This window comes from Pleurodeles waltl, chromosome 7, assembly GCF_031143425.1.
Source record: "Pleurodeles waltl isolate 20211129_DDA chromosome 7, aPleWal1.hap1.20221129, whole genome shotgun sequence".
Classification (NCBI taxonomy): domain Eukaryota; kingdom Metazoa; phylum Chordata; class Amphibia; order Caudata; family Salamandridae; genus Pleurodeles; species Pleurodeles waltl.
The window spans coordinates 592,805,677-592,821,805 of NC_090446.1; positions in this window are offsets into that span (position 1 = coordinate 592,805,677).

Consider the following 16,129-nt stretch of genomic DNA (forward strand, 5'->3'; position numbering starts at 1 on the left):
TGTGAGCACCATGGCTGCCATGCAGCACGAAGGGGAGAGACAAAAAATAGTTTACCCATGCTGAAGTATATCAGCAATAGTGCAATAATCCATGTAACAGAGGAAGTCTGCAAGAGCCTCAAGGTGGGTCAAACGTAAGGCATTGACCAATGATATCAAGTGATTTTTGAAAGGCAAGCCCAGAAATGAATGAAAGTGATGGGTGTGCAGTAACCAGCCTAGCAGGCTATATCATATTAAATACTATAAAGGGACTTGAAGAGCTGTGCAAAGTTAGCAGTATACTGAAAACCATAAAACTGTGTCTTACACCTAGTCACACAATACAGTGCTGCATTCCATACCACAATAACTACACCTTGGTAGTCATCACACGACACGAAAACCCTTTGTACATAAGATCAAAACAAAGACAACATGCTTCCAACCACACACCTTGCCTATGTGTTGCATGCTACTCACGTAGCCAAATGCTTCAGCGTCCCACATATGGTTAGTAAGCACTATAAAAATGCTGCAATACAACATAAAAAGTGCACTGTCCCCACAGGTAAACTTTTTGTTGTTGTTAATATCACTGCCCTAATTTTCACAGCACCATTTGAAATGATCGAGGTTCCAGGCAAATGCAGACTACTTCCTTGACAGGCACTTCCTGGCACCGAAAGACTTGCCAGGGATTCATGCAACTCCATGCGAGGCATTTACAGCAATAACAGTGTATATAAAAATGCACGGGAACGAACCGTCATCTCTGAGAGTGCATAGCCTCTGCCTGGAAATAAGATGAATACCTGTACATCGGATTGTGAGAAAAGACCGTGATCAAAGACACCACGAGCATTACACGCTCAGGACTTTCCCTTCAAACGCCTGCCATTGCCAAGCAACTGCTGAAAATGCCAAGAAACCCATATGCACCCCATCTGTATTAAGCAAGGGATATTTAGGTGAGTGATGTTCTTTTCGTAATCAACCCCCACCCTCGAGCATTTTGCGAGACACGGCCCCTTCTGTGACTTTTGTGGGGCCAACACTGACGCCATATCATTGGGTGAGCCTATTCAGAATCCTACACTCCCCAGCCAAAGACATTTCCTGTCTGCACACATTTAAGCCTTCATTTTAAAACATGTACGTAATTTATGGACATTTTCTAGGAACCAAAGGGTCACTTTAGCAGCGAGCGTTTTTAGAAACGATAGCAGTTCTCTAAGAAGTGTTAAGTAGGCGATCCCCAGTGCTCCCTTCAAAAACAATGTAGGAAGCTGGCCAGGTGTGTGGTGTGTACCTGAGGTACTTACACCGTATACCAGGTCCAGGTATCCAATATTAGTGTAGTGTTGGCAGTGTCTAGGAGCCAGGCTCTCTAGAGGTAGCTGTGGATGAGCATCCAAGGCTTAACTAGGAGACATGCAAAGCTCATGCAATAACACTAGTCACACAGCACTTACACACATGAAAGAAAACACTCAGTGTTACAAAAATAAAGATACTTTATTTTAGTGATGCAATACCAAAAAGTACTAGAGAGGCAACCCTCCGATAGAAGGTAAGTAACACACTAAATATATACACTAGTAATCAGCAATAGGCTTTGCAAGTGGTAGAAAACAGTGCAAATGCAAATAGACAATAGTGACTCTAGGGGGAGCCCAAACCATATACTAAAACAATGGAATGCGAACACAGGACTACCACCTAGGTAAGTGGAATGTGTAGAGGGGAGCTAGGAGTCTAGAAGGGGTCCAAGTCCAGGAGTCACAGAAAAGTCCAGAAGGAGTAGGAGCTACTACCTACCCAGCTGTGGATGAAGGAGTTGGTTGGCGATAGGTCAAAGATGGTCAGGAATGCAGCCCTGGAGCAGGTGAAGAGTTCCTGGAGGATGCAGTTGCATCCCCACGCCGGGTGGAGGATGCAGTCAGTCCATGGGGTGGAAGAGCCACCAACAAGCCTTGGCACAGACAAAAGTTGCAATGAAGCAAAAGAGGAGCTGCCGGGGACCAGCAAAGTCCAGGAGGACTCAATCCATGGGAGGAGACTTGGGGGGATCCTTGGCAAGACAGAGAGTCCAAAGAAGAAGAGGCAGCCCCCACAAGAGACCCACTGGAAGAGGAACCAGGAGTCACAGAGGAACCCACACAGCACTACTGGAGAGGGGTCCCACGCTGCAGGAGAAACACACAGAGGGCTGAGTTGCAGGAAGGAGTGCTGGGGCTACACATAGCCTGAAGATCCCTTGGAGGAGATGCAAACAAGCCTTGGCAGCTGCAAGAGACACAGTGCACAGGGATGCTTGGGAAGGCAAGGGCTTACCTCCACCAACGTTGAACAGCTGGCAGAGAAGGCCAAGAGGACTACTCTGGACCACCACCCGTGATGCAGGATCCATGCAGCTCAGGATGAGAGAAGATCCACGCAGCCGGTCGTCGTTGCAGTTGGTGCCTGCGCATGCAGGGGAGTGACTCCTTCACTCCAAGGGAGATTTCTTCTTCCTTCTCATGCAGACTGAAGACTTGCCACCCTCAGAGGATGCACAGCTGTGGAAATGTTGCAGAAGCTGGAAGGAGCCGTAGAAACAATGTTGCAAGCAGAGTCTTCGTTGTGAATGCAGATTGTCAGTTCCTGGAGGGTCCAGTCACGGTTCCAGTGGCTAGAAGTCGAAGTACAGGTTGCAGATGGAACCCTGCAAGCCGAATCTGAGGACCCACCCAAGAGAGAGACCCTAAATAGCCCTGAAAGGAGGGTTGGTCACCTAGCCAGGTGACCACCTATCAGGAGGGGTTTCTGATGTTACCTGCTTGACATGGCCACTAAGATGCTCCCGAAAGTCCCTGACAACTTTGGATTCAAGTTGGCAGAACCCAGGGACCCTCTAGAGGAGATCTGGGCACCACCCCTGAGTGGCGAGGGACAGAGGAGTGGTCACTCCACTTTCCATTGTCCATTTTCACACCAGAGCAGGGACTTGAGGTCCCTGAACAGGTGTAGACTGGTTCATGCATGGAAGGCACCAAATGTGCCCTTCAAAGCATACCGGTGGCTTTGGGGAGGCAACCCCTCCCAAGCCATGTGACACCTATTTCCAAAGGGAGAGGGTGTTACCCCCCTCTCCCAAAGGAAATCCTTTGTTCTGTCTTCCTGGGCTTGATCTGTTCAAGCAGCAGGGGGTGGGCAGAAATCTGTCTGAGGGGTGGCAGCAGCTTGGGCTGCCCGGAAAACGCCAGAAGGCTGGTAGGAGCAATCCTGGGGGTCCTCTAAGGAGCCTCCAGTGTGCATGGAATCATACTTCCAATACTGGAAACAGTATCGGGGTATGATTCTGACATGTTTGATCGAAATTACCATATGTAGCTGGACATAGGTAGTGACCTATGTCCAGTACATGCATAAATTGGCATCCCCAAACTCACTAGGTCCATGAAAATGGAACTGGAGTTTGTGGGGGCACCTCTGCTAGTGCAGGGGTGCCCTCACACACAGGCACTTGCACCCTGCCCTCTGGACTAGGAGGACCTGCCATAGGGATGACTTACAGTGATCTGGTGCAGTGACCTGTAGTGAAAAATGGGGCATGCACCCTTTCACGCAGACTGCAATGGCAGGCTTGCAGAACACTTTGCATGGGCTCCCCATTGGTGGCATAGTACATGCTCCAGCCCATGGGGATCCCCTGGTACCCCAATGCCCTGGGTACCACATACTTACATGGGGGTACCAGTATGCCAAATGTGGAGTGAAAGTAACTAAGTTACCAAGGTATAAGGGAGCGAGCATAATCCCTGCGGTCCTGGTTAGCAGGATCCCAGTGAACACAGTCAAACACACTGACAACAGGCAGAAAATGGGTGTAACTATGCCAGGAATGAGGGTACTTTACTGCACCCCCCCTTAAACGAAGGACAAGAAGGCTAACCTTGCCCATTGTCTAAGTGGAAATATCTGGAGAGTGCATCTGCACTGGAGTGATTACTCCCAGGTCTATGTTCCACTGTATAATCCATTCCCTGAAAGCATATGGACCACCTTAACATTTTGGGATTTTCTCCTTTTATTCGTTTTAACCATAGAAGGGGCTTTTGGTCTGTCTGGACAATGAAGTGAGTGCCAAATAGGTATGGCCTCAGCTTCTTCAGGGCCCAAACCACATCAAGGGTCTCCCTTTCTAGGCTGACCAACACCTTTCCCTGGGGGTCAATCTTCTGCTTACAGAAGCTACAGGTTGGTCCTGGCCCTCAGTGTTAAGTTGAGATATAACTGTCCCAACCCCTACCTCAGAAGCATCTGTTTGCATTATGAACTTCTTGGAGTAGTCAAGGCTCTTTAAAACAGGTGCTGAGCACATGGCCTGTTTGAGATCCTCAAAAGCTTTCTGTCAGCTAGCTGTCCACAAAACGTTTTTGGCATTCATTTAGAGGTGAGGTCATTACGAGGGGCTACAATGGAGCCATAGGTTTAATGAATCTCCTGTAGTACCCAGTGAGGCCTAAGAAGGCTCTCAATTGGGTCTGTGTAGTAGGGGGAGTCCAATCGAAAATAGTTTTGATCTTCCCCTGTAGTGGATGAATCTGTCTTCCACCTACCAGGTGGCCCAAATATACAGCCCCCCGCCCTATCTGGCACTTAGAGGCCTTGATAGTAAGGCCTGCCTTTTGCAGAGCCTCCAAAACATTCCAAAGGTGGACCAGGTAAGTTGCACTTTAGGCTTCCAAGCCCTGGAGGACTTTATTCACCACTCTGAAATGTGGCAGGTGCATTTTTCAAACTGTAAAGTGATAATGCCCTCCATTGGTTAGAAATGCTGTTTTTGGTTTAGCATCCTCTGATAACTTGATCTGCCAAAAGCCAGCAGTCAAATCAAATGCAGATGCCAGTGTATCTATGAGCTCATCTGCCTTAGGCATAGGATGAGCATCTGTCTTTGTGACTGTGTTGAGCCCTCTATAGGCAACACAGTACCTAATTTCTCTTTTCCCATTTTGAGAGTGAGGTTTTGGGACTAGCACCACTTGGCTAGACCAGGGGCTGTCAGAGTGCTCAATGACTCCTAGGTCCAGCATCCTTTGCACCTCTGCTTTGATGCAGTCTCTAACATGGTCAGTTTGCCTATAGATTTTGCTTTTTATGGGCAAACTGTCCCCTGTATCCATGGTGTGCTCACACAATGTTGTCTGACCAGGTGTTAGAGAGAACAGTTCTGAGAAATGTCCCAGGAGATTCCTACAGTCTTTTTTCTGAGATTCAGAAAGGCAGTCTGCCATGACTATTCCATCCACTGAGCCATCAGCTGCAGTGTTGGAGAAGAGGCCAGGGAGAGAGTCACTCTCTTCTTCCTGTCCCTTATCAGTGGCCATGAGCAGGTTAATGTCAGCCCTGTTATAATAGGGTGTTCAAACGGTTCACATGAAGCACCCTGAGGGGGCATCTGGGGGTGCCTAGATCCACCAAGTAGGTGACCTCACCCTTTTTTCCCCACTATTGTGTGGGGACCACATCACTTGTCTTGGAGTGCCCTGGGGGCCACAGGCTCCAGGACCCACACTTTGGGCCCTGGCTGGTAAGCAGTCAGAACAGCCTTCTGGTCATGCCACTGTTTCTGCAGTTCTGGCGAGCCTGAAGGTTTTTAGTGACCTTTTTCATATACTCAGCCATCCTTGATCCAAGGCAAAGTAAATAGTCCACAATGTCCTGTTTAGAGGGCTTGAGAGGTTGCTCCCAGCCCTCCCTTACCAGAGAAAGAGGACCCCTGACAGGGTACCCAAACAGAAGTTCAAGGGGGCTGTAGCCCACTCCCTTCTGAGGAACCTCCATACATGCACAAAGGAGGCATGGCAGTAGGACATCCTATCTCCTTCTCAGTAACTTCAGAGAGTCCCATGATCATGACCGTGAGAGTTTTATTGAACCTCTCGACTAAACCATTGGTTTGGGGACAGTAAGTGAACTTGTAACACCACATTCCTTCCACATTGCCACTGGCTCGACAGGTGACACAGGAGCACCAAAACTCCTTAGCATCTTCAGTAATTTGGGGCCAGTGAAAGTGAGGGACAAGTCTGTCCCAAGTCTTGCTTTGCCCCAAATGACCTGCCAGGGGAATATCATGTGCAAGGGTCAACAAAATTCTCTATATTGCAGAGTTACTACCAATCTCCTGGTGGCACCAGGTTTGGGTTCCCTTGGCTCTGAATATAAGAGGTTGTCTTCCCAGTACACCTTGTGGGTGCCACTGACATCCCCTGCTTCTTGAAGGACAGCTTGCTGCCTCAAGCCCTCCAGTGTGGGACAGGTTTTCAGTGCCATACTGAATCCCTCCCTGGCAGGCCCCCTACACCTAAGAGCTCAGCTGCATCAGCTTTCAGCTCCTCACGTGTAGGTTCTGCCAAGGGAGTAGGTTTCTCCTCTTCAAAAGGGGAATCTTCACTGGAGGGTGGGGTAGGGGGCAACTTTTTGCTCTTTCTACCCTTGGGTTTTGAAAGTTCTTGGGCCATTGTTCCAGGCTCCAAGTTTCCCTGATCTTTTTGCTTCTTGACCTATGCCCGGGTCAGTGCAAAAATATGCCCTAGGATGACCAGCATGGCTGCATGGACCTCCAATTCTACTTCATCCCACGCTGAAGTCTCCAAGTCATTCCCTAGTAGACACTCTACATGTAGGTCTGTGAACACAGCATTTTTAGGACCAGAAACGCCCCCCCATCTGAAATCAAAAACTGCCATTGGGTGGCACACAGTATTGTTATGGGCTTCAGTCACTTGGTACTGATGACCAAGTAGTGTTGCTCACCGGCCCCAGTTTTTCAGTCACCATAGTGTCACTGGCACCTGTGTCCCTGTAGGCCTCTGCCTGAACACCATTTATCAAGGGCTGCTGCCTGTACTTATCAATATTAAGTGGACAGGCAGCAAGGGTGGCAAGATCAATGCCCCCATCAGAGACTAAACCAGCTTCTGTTGTCTCTCTGACTAAACCAGTCCCCACTACACTTCCTAAAGTGAGCCCAGCTACACCCTTGGATTTGTTATTGCTACCAGACCCACCACTACCGCTATTACTAGGGCCACTAGTGGTAGAGGTGGGGGTTGTAGTGGTGGGTGGCTTGGTGCTTTTTTAAGGCCAAGAGCTTTATCCTGACATATGGCCTTTGTTTCTACAAACATAGCACCAAGGATTTTTATTATGGGAGGAAGAGGTTTTAGACCCACCCCTAGAAGCGTTTCGTGGGCCTGATGAAGACTCATTGGGGCATATTTATGAGCCCCTAGCCCCACCTAGCGCCATATTTGCTGCATTTCTTTTGAAGCAAATGTGGCGTTAAGGTGGCATTTCTCACACGCCATTTTTACAAAGTAGTGCAATACAGCACTACGATGGTGGTGTTAGGGGGGCATTAAGGGACGCAAGAAAAGTGGCGCTGCACTCCCAAAATCCATGAGAATTAAATTGGAGTTTGTAGGGGCACCTCTGCTAGTGCTGGGATACCCTCACACACAGGTACTTGCACCCTGCCCTTGGGCTAGGAGGGCCTGCCATAGGGGTGACTTACAGTGACCTGGTGCAGTGACCTGGTGCAGTGACCTGTAGTGAGAAAGGATGCATGCACCCTTTCACGCAGGCTGCCATGGCAACCCTGCAGCCCATGGGGATACCCTGGCACCCCACTGCCCTGGGTACCATATACTAAGGACTTACATGGTGGCACCAGAATGCCAAATGTGGGGTGAAAGTAACTAAGTTACGAAGTTATAAGGGAGAGAGCATACTCACTGGGGCCCTGGTTAGCAGGATCCCAGTGAACAGAGTCAAACACACTGACAACAGGCAGAAAATGAGTGTAACCATGCCAAGAAAGAGGGTGCTTTCCTACAAACGAGCCCTTGAGGAGAGAAGAAAAGATGAATACACATATTGTGATGTGTAAATGTCTGAACAGAAACTGGAACATAAGGCTGGAAAAGTCTTTTCTTTTTATTTTAACAGAATGAAAAGTGTTGCAAGCATTCTTGCCTCGCATTTCAAAGAGCAGAGTAGCTTGAGAAGATTTATGACTCTAATAAAAGAGATAAGCAATGCCCTGTGTGCAATGTACTGAGTGTTGGCAGGGAGGGGCCCTGGAGAGAGAGAGAAGAGAGAGAGACTCAGATGCAATGCGAGGCTAAGCATGTTTCACATCATTGCTTCTAGGCTTAGCTACATTCTACCAGAAAATGCATATTGTGGCTTTCATGAGCAGTGAGCTAAACGACAGCTAAACGACTGGGTGTTTCTTTGTAAAATATGCTTATTTTAGAAGCCAGAGGTAAACAAAGACCGCACTGGAATAAAGCCAAAACAAATGTCAGCGACATGGGAGGAAAGGAATGCTGCAATAAAACACAGGCAGCTACCAGCCTAAAATAGCCACAGTGACAGGGGAGAACCAAAGAAATACCAAAAATAGTCCTTCACAGTAACAGTTAACAAACCAAAGTGGAATAATACAGTAGTTGATCACTGCTCTGAAACACAAAAGGGAGGGAGAAAATGCAAAACTGTCCACTAGTGAGGAAGAATTTTTAAAGGACACTGCAACCAAGAAATAAAATCGCTTTTAAGCCATAAGGAGTATACTAACAGTATACGCAAGGTTGAACGCTTACACTCGACCTAAAAAAGGGCTATGATGCATCCTGTGCTAATGCTTTCAAAAAGCAAAGTGAATTAGCGAAGGCTGGGACATGTTGTTTTTTTAAATTAGTTTTATCTACACTGCAAAGCATACATGCCTCTGTACAGCAGGGCTATACAATATTGACAAAGCCAATACCTCCCATAGGTGAAACCTATTGGCTTTGCCAATGCTTGTTACATCATCAGGTGTGTTGGACTTGACATATAAATACAAATAATACATTGTTTGTGATGTTGAATCCCGACATGTATTTACAATGACTTCCCTAATTTTAGTGTCCCGTACTTACATGGTTGCTGGTTATTCTATGTATATAGTACATACATGTTACCAATTGGTATAACTCTTTATTTTTTTCGATTGTTTCACACTTACACTCCAGATAAACTGTGAACCTGATGACTGGTCCGTGTTGTCCCATGTAGCACGTTCCTTAAACGGGGATGGTAAGCTTGCCCTTACTCCTGCACATGCATTCGCACAATCACGTGTTACCACTATCACAGTTTCCCCACCAATGGACAGTCACCATTTGTTTCCCTCTCTTTTTTGATGCTGATATAGATGTTACTATATGTATATCAAGCGATACTTCACCTGTTTTAACTTTTGTATTACAGGGCGACTGGTAGGAATAGTTTTTCCTCTACATATTATTGTAAGTGACTGGATACTTTTTGTACTGACAATTGCAGTGTTCAATATTTCATAGTATTTAAGTTTTGGAGATACATTTAGCTAATTGGTCCTGAAGAAGCGTCACCGGACCCGGCTGGGCCACCAGCGACGCGAAACATGTTGACCCTGATGAGGGACGGCTAGGTAATTCCCCGCCTTCTCTCTTTTTCTTCTTTTTTATCACAGAGTGATTGACCATTGTCTCTGTTTCACTCTCATTATTTTTTATCTTGGCCTCGGACTTCGAGATAGACTATTAAACAGATCACTCATTCTGATTTCAGAGAGTCAATTTTAACCGCTATCTACCTCTCTCTTTTTTGATCTCCTTACCTCTCACTCTTATATAGGGTAGTGGCATCATCTATTAAGATCTCCGGCAAAGAGCCCCCCCGTTTGGGGTGGTGCCCGTCAGACATTGCAGTGCCAGTCTGACGAGGAGCAACTCCGATGATGAAGCATGACACCCTCCTGGGTGTGTGAGGTTTCTGCTCCTAAAGATTAGGACTCCCTACCTAGTATCCTTTCCTTCTTCTACTGGAACAGTGTATTATTTGTATTTATATGACTGTTGGGAGGCTATACACTGGACCAACAACCCTCCCTATCCCCTTATTTATTGATGTGTTGGACTTGACAGCCTTTTGGTGGTCATCCCCCATTTCTTTGCCTACCTCGCTCCACTTTTTTGACACTGCTTTTGCTGGTTTTAGGACTGTAAATTAAATGCTACTAGTGGGCCTGCAGCATTGATTGTGCCACCCACATAAGTAGCCCATTAACCATGTGTCACGCCTGCCAGTGCAAGGATTGTGTGTGCAGTTTCACTGCCACTTCGACTTGGCATTTAAAAGTACTTGCCAAGCCCTAAACTACCCTTTTTCTACATATAAGTCACCACTAAGGTAGGTCCTAGGTAACCCATAGGGTAGGGTGCCATGTAGGTGAAAGGCAGGGCACGTACATATGTGTTTTTATGTCCTGGTAGTGAAAAACTCCTATATTTGTTTTTTCACTACTGTGAGGCCTGCTCCTTTCATAGACTAGCATTAGGACTGCCCTCATACTTTCTGAGTGGTAGATTCTGATCTCAAAGGGGGTAACCAGGTGATATTTAGTATGACCAGAATGGTTATAGAAAATCCTGCTTATTGGTGAGGTTGGATTTTATATTAATATTTTAGAAATGCCACTTTTAGAAAGTGAGCATTTCTCTGCACTCAAAAACCATCTGTGCCTTACAACCTGTTTCCAATCAACATCTGGGCTGGGCTGGTTGACCGCTCCCTTGTGCATTTCACCGAGACACCCACAAACACAGGACACTCAGGCCCATATTTATGAAAAAGTATGCAAAACGGCACTAATGCAGTTTTGCGTCATTTTTCTTAACGCCATATTTATTAAATGATGCAAGATGGTGCTAAGGAACGGCTAGCTTCTAAAAAAAAAAAAAAAAAGAGACGCTAGCTGGTCAGAAGTGGCATTAGGGAAAATGGCGCTAGTGGGTCTGAATTGACGTTAGGCTGGTTAGCAGCAAAAATATGCCGTTAACCAGCCTAGCGTCATTTTATGACATCCAAGCAAACAAAAAATAACTCCTGTCTAAGTGTAGACAGGAGACATTACCACCGCCCCAATGCCCACCACAGGGGACTAGTGTCCCCTGGGCAAACCCAATATACCCTGTGACAGGCAGAGGGACCCATGTAAGGGGCCCCCAATGATACTTAATAAAATACACTTTTATACTTACCTAAACTTACCTGGGATGTTGTCCGCCCTCTTGCAGTGTCCCTGTGGTGTGGGTGGTGGTGTTTCTGGGGCTTGGGGTGTGCCTCTATGTGCCCATTCCATGGTGTTCCACCATGGAAATGGGCCTGCCTGCACCCTAAAGCCTCATCTGACCCAGTTGTTAAATAATGGCACTAAGTGGGCTTAGCACCATTATTAAGGTCCGCCTCCTCCTTGCGTGTCGTTTCTGCGCCTGGAGATAAATTTGGCGCTAGGGGGTTAGCGTCGTGTTTAAGACAGGAACGCATACCTTGCATCTCATTGATGCAAGCTGGTTTCACGCATCCTAAACATGGCACTGCCTCCAATATTTTGACGTTAGACTGGTCTAGCGTCAAAATATAAATATGGAGTTAGGTAACGACGTTTTAGCGCCAACATTAAAGGCGCTGAAGAGACGCTAACCATCCATAAATATGGGTCTCAGTCACACCTGCACTCATCTGCATAATGAATGGGTCTTTCCGGGCTGGAAGGATGGAGGGCCTGAAACTTACTTTTCAAAGGCTAGGGGCCTGCCCTCACACAATGGACTGCCACACCCCCTACTGGGACCGTTGCAGATAAGACTTTACTGAAAGGGGAACTTGTGCACTTCAAAATCACTCTTTGAAGTCTCCCCTACTTCAAAGGCATTTTTGGATATATATACTGGGTCTCTGATGCACGAACTCAGACACTTCTGGACCTACACCTGCATCCTGCACAGAGGAACTGCCTGGCTGCCCAAAGGACTCATCTAGACTGCTTTGCTGAGAAGGACTGCTGCCTTGCTTCCCTTCTGGCCTCTGACTGTGCTGAGAAGGACTCTGCCTTCCCCAAAAGTGTGCTGCAAGGGCTTGGATAGAGCTTGCCTCCTGTTTTCTGAAGTCTCAGGGCCAAAAAGACTTCGGCCCTCATTACAACCCTGACGGTCGGTGTTAAAGCGGCGGTAATACAGCCAACAGGCCAGCGGAAAAAAAATGGAATCACGACCACGGCGGAAACCGCCAACATAGACAGCCACTTTAACACTCCGACTGCCACGGAGGTACAAACAAACAGCGCGGCGGTAACCGCCAACAGACAGGCGGAAGACAATGTACCGCCCACCCTATCACAACCCGGCAATCCGCCACCTTTTCCGGGGCAGAACCAATGCAAATAAAAACACTGCGGAAACAGTACACAGAAGGGAAAATCACTCACCTCTCCACACCCCACGAGGAACCAGGATGCCATGGAGATGGAGCCAGAACTGCAGATCCTGCCGGCGATGGTCTTCCTGCTCCTCTATCAGGAGCTCCAACGACGGCGGTGACGACCACGGTGAGTACTGCACCTACAACACAGAGGAGGGGGGAGGGAAACGAGAGTGACACATACACGCAATGCCCCCACCCTCACCCACAACACCATACACCCAAATACATGCTGCAACATTACATTTACATCCCCCATCCCCCTTGAATAATGCATGGATAAAAGGAAATGATTTGAACGATTGTAATCAATAAAAATCCAGTAGTCAAAACTCCAAATCCAGTATAAACAATTATGTACACCAAATACACAAGTCTGAATAGTGCACCAATCATTGTCCATGGACCACTGGGCCCAAAATGCATGGGCGAGGCCCACACTAGATATCTGACTGGAAACGGAGAGAACACTGCAGGGGCATCAGATAGAAATGAAACAGGCACCTCAGGGGGAGGGGGGTACCTCAGCCCTGATGAACGCACGACACCACTGCTCCATGAGGGGGCTCCATGCCCAATGATGTATTCTGGGGAGTGCAAAGCCACAATCTCTCAAGTCTCTCCAGTGGGTGGGTTGCCCACTGCTTTATCCTGGGGAGTACAAAGCCACAGTCTCTCAAGTCTTTTCAGTGGGCGGGTTACCCACTGCTTCATCCTGGGGAGTGCAAAGACACAGTCTCACAAGTCTTTTCAGTGGGTGGGTTGCCCACTGCTTTATCCTGGGGAGTGCCAAGCCACAGTCTCTCAAGTCTTTTCAGTGCGTGGGTTGCCCACTGCTTCATCCTGGGGAGTGCAAAGCCACAGTCTCACAAGTCTTTTCAGTGGGTGGGTTGGCCACTGCTTCATCCTGGGGAGTGCAAAGCCACAGTCTCTCAAGTGGATAACAGTCTCCACTGGTTCTGGAGGGGGCTTTGTGCCCAGAGTTCTTCATCCTGCCAAGGACAGAGGTAGTGGATGGGATACTCCACTGGTTCTGGAGGGGGCTTTGTGCCCAGAGTGCTTTATCCTGCCAAGGACTGAGGTAGTGGATGCCTTTCTCCACTGAAAGTGATGCTTCATGGAAGCTGCCCAGGCTCCTGGAGCTCACCACCAGCCTCGGACGACTGACCACTGGGGATGGCAGCCATGTCTGCGGTGGTGCCACTGGCTCAGGATGTCGCGGGGCCGCTGACGGTGCCTGCGGCGGTGCCAGTCGTGGCGGTGCTTGCGGCAGTGTCAGTCACGGCGGTGCTTGTGTCGGGCTCTGTGGCAGTGGTGCTGGCGGCGGGCTCTGTGGCAGCGGTGCTGGCGGCGGGCTCTATGGCGGCGGTGCTGTTTGCGGGCTCTGTGGCGGCGGTGCTGTTTGCGGGCCCTGTGACGGCGGTGCTGGTTGCGGGCTCTGTGGCGGCGGTGCTGGCGGCGGGCTCTGTGGCAGCGGTGCTGGCGGCGGGCTCTGTGGCAGCGGTGCTGGCGGCGGGCTCTGTGGCGGCGGTGCTTGCGGCGGGCTCTGTGGCAACGGTGATGGCGGCGGGCTCTGTGGCGGCAGTGCTGGTTGCGGGCTCTGTGGCGGCGGTGCTGGTTGCGGGCTCTGTGGCGGCGGTGCTGGCGGCGGGCTCTGTGGCGGCGGTGCTGGCGGCGGGCTCTGTGGCAGCGGTGCTGGCGGTGGGCTCTGTGGCGGCGGTGCTGGCGGCGGGCTCTGTGGCGGCGGTGCTGGTTGCGGGCTCTGTGGTGGCGGTGCTGGTTGCAGGCTCTGTGGCAGCGGTGCTGGTTGCAGGCTCTGTGGCGGCGGGCTCTGTGGCAGCTGTGCTGGCAACGGTGCAGGTGGCGGTCATCTCCGCTGTACAGGTTGGCGTCGACGTGGAAAGAAGGTGTGACACTGGTCCCTCAGTCGGTTCCACCATGCCCTCTCCTGACCTGCCCATCAGTTTCTGGCCCTTCCCCAACTTTGATGATGGCGCAGTTGCCTTGCCACTATCCCCTTTCGTTTTCCCTGACCCCTTGGTGGCAGGTGTTTTCTGTTTCTCCTTCCGGGATGTGGGCAACTTTTTTAGCTTGGCAGGTGGTGGAAGGTCCTTGCCCTCGCTCCATGGCACACTGGCAGCCCTGATGGTTGGCGCACTCCAATAGCCCGCAGTTGCTGGCACCACTGTGCCTGGGGTTGTGGTGGCTGAGGTGCTGGGTTGGGACCTGGAAAGCCTGGCACTAGGGGGCGGACGGGGGTGGAGGTGTAGGGAAGAGGTCAGTATTAGCCAGGAAATGTTTTTTAGACACACTGGGATGGGTAGATGGAGGGGGTTTGGGAGTGGAGGAAGAGGTAGTGGTTGTAGGAGGTGTACGTCTGCTGAATTTGGGTGAAGGTGCATGGGCTGGAGGCTGTTGTGAGGTGGATGGCTGTTGGGTGGGTGTGTGCCTGCGTTTGTGTACTTTGGGAGGAGGGCTCACTGACACACTGGGAGAGGACACAGGGGATGTGTGAATGGTAGTGGGGGTGGTGAGTACACGTGAGCGGTGTGTGGTGATGGGCGTGCTGGTGATGGAGGTAGTGGCTGAAGGTGTAGTGCATGCAGGTGTGAGTGGAGAAGAGACTGGGAGGGAGGAGGGAGACTGTCAGAGTCACCAGATCCTCGGGGTCTGTGCAAGTTCCCAACACTTCCACCACAAGACAGCTCCAATACTCTGATTAGATTTGTCACAGAGTCTAAGAGAGTCCAAGTGGGGAAAAGGGGATTAGGAAGGGAACAGCTGGGAAGGAGACCTGTAGGAGGCAAAAGGTTAAAACACACAACATCAAAATTACATCTCATGAAATCAGTACTAGGCTATGACTCTAAGCATTGTTATTCTGAAAACATGAACAACCTGAGAATAGACTTAAAATGACTAGGCCTCAAGATGACTGAATACCTGTGAGGGAATCAAGAGAGGTTAAATTAACTTTCAAATTCAAGTACTTTTCTTTTACATGAAAATCAGGAAACAATCTGAATAAGTTCTGAACCATCATATGAATCTCTTTTAAGAATACATATCAGGAAACACACAACATTCCATCTAGAACTCTGACCTTTTTTGTTCCCTCAAAATGTTGAAAACATGAGTTGCGTACATTGCAGATTTCCACATAGATAATAAACACCATAGGAGGATCGTGTACCATGAATAACACAACGTAGATTCAAGGAATAAACCACGCAACTTGTCAACTCGAGTACTACCAAGTAAATGCCTTAGGAATGATCGCGTACAATGAATAACATGAATTAAGCACGAGGAAAGAATTGCGCGTCTTGCCGATTCGAAGGCCACCATGTAACTGTCTAGGAATGGTAGTACACAATGAATATCAAGGGTTAAATCACTAGAAAGCGAATCACGCGTCTTGCCGACTCAAATGCCACCATGTAACTGCCAAGAAATGGTAGTGCACAATGAATAACATGAATTAAACACGAGGAAAGAATCGTGCGTCTTGCCGATTCGAGTAACAGCATGCAAATGGCAGGAAACGCCCAAGCGCACATTCACAAGTGCATGAGTAATTGTTTGTCATGTAAGAATTAAGGCCCAAGAATTTGAGCGCACTCGATAACAGAGTTAGGGGGCCCAGCCCAACCTCCGTCTTACGCCCTGCTTAAGGATCACCAATGTAGTATGAATGGCAGAGGCCTGGAAGATCAAGGTAGGCCACCGGAACAGGAGCTCAGGGAGTTGCTGCTGCTCTGCACCGGGACCTCTGAATAGTGAGCACGTGGAGCTGGGCTGGCTC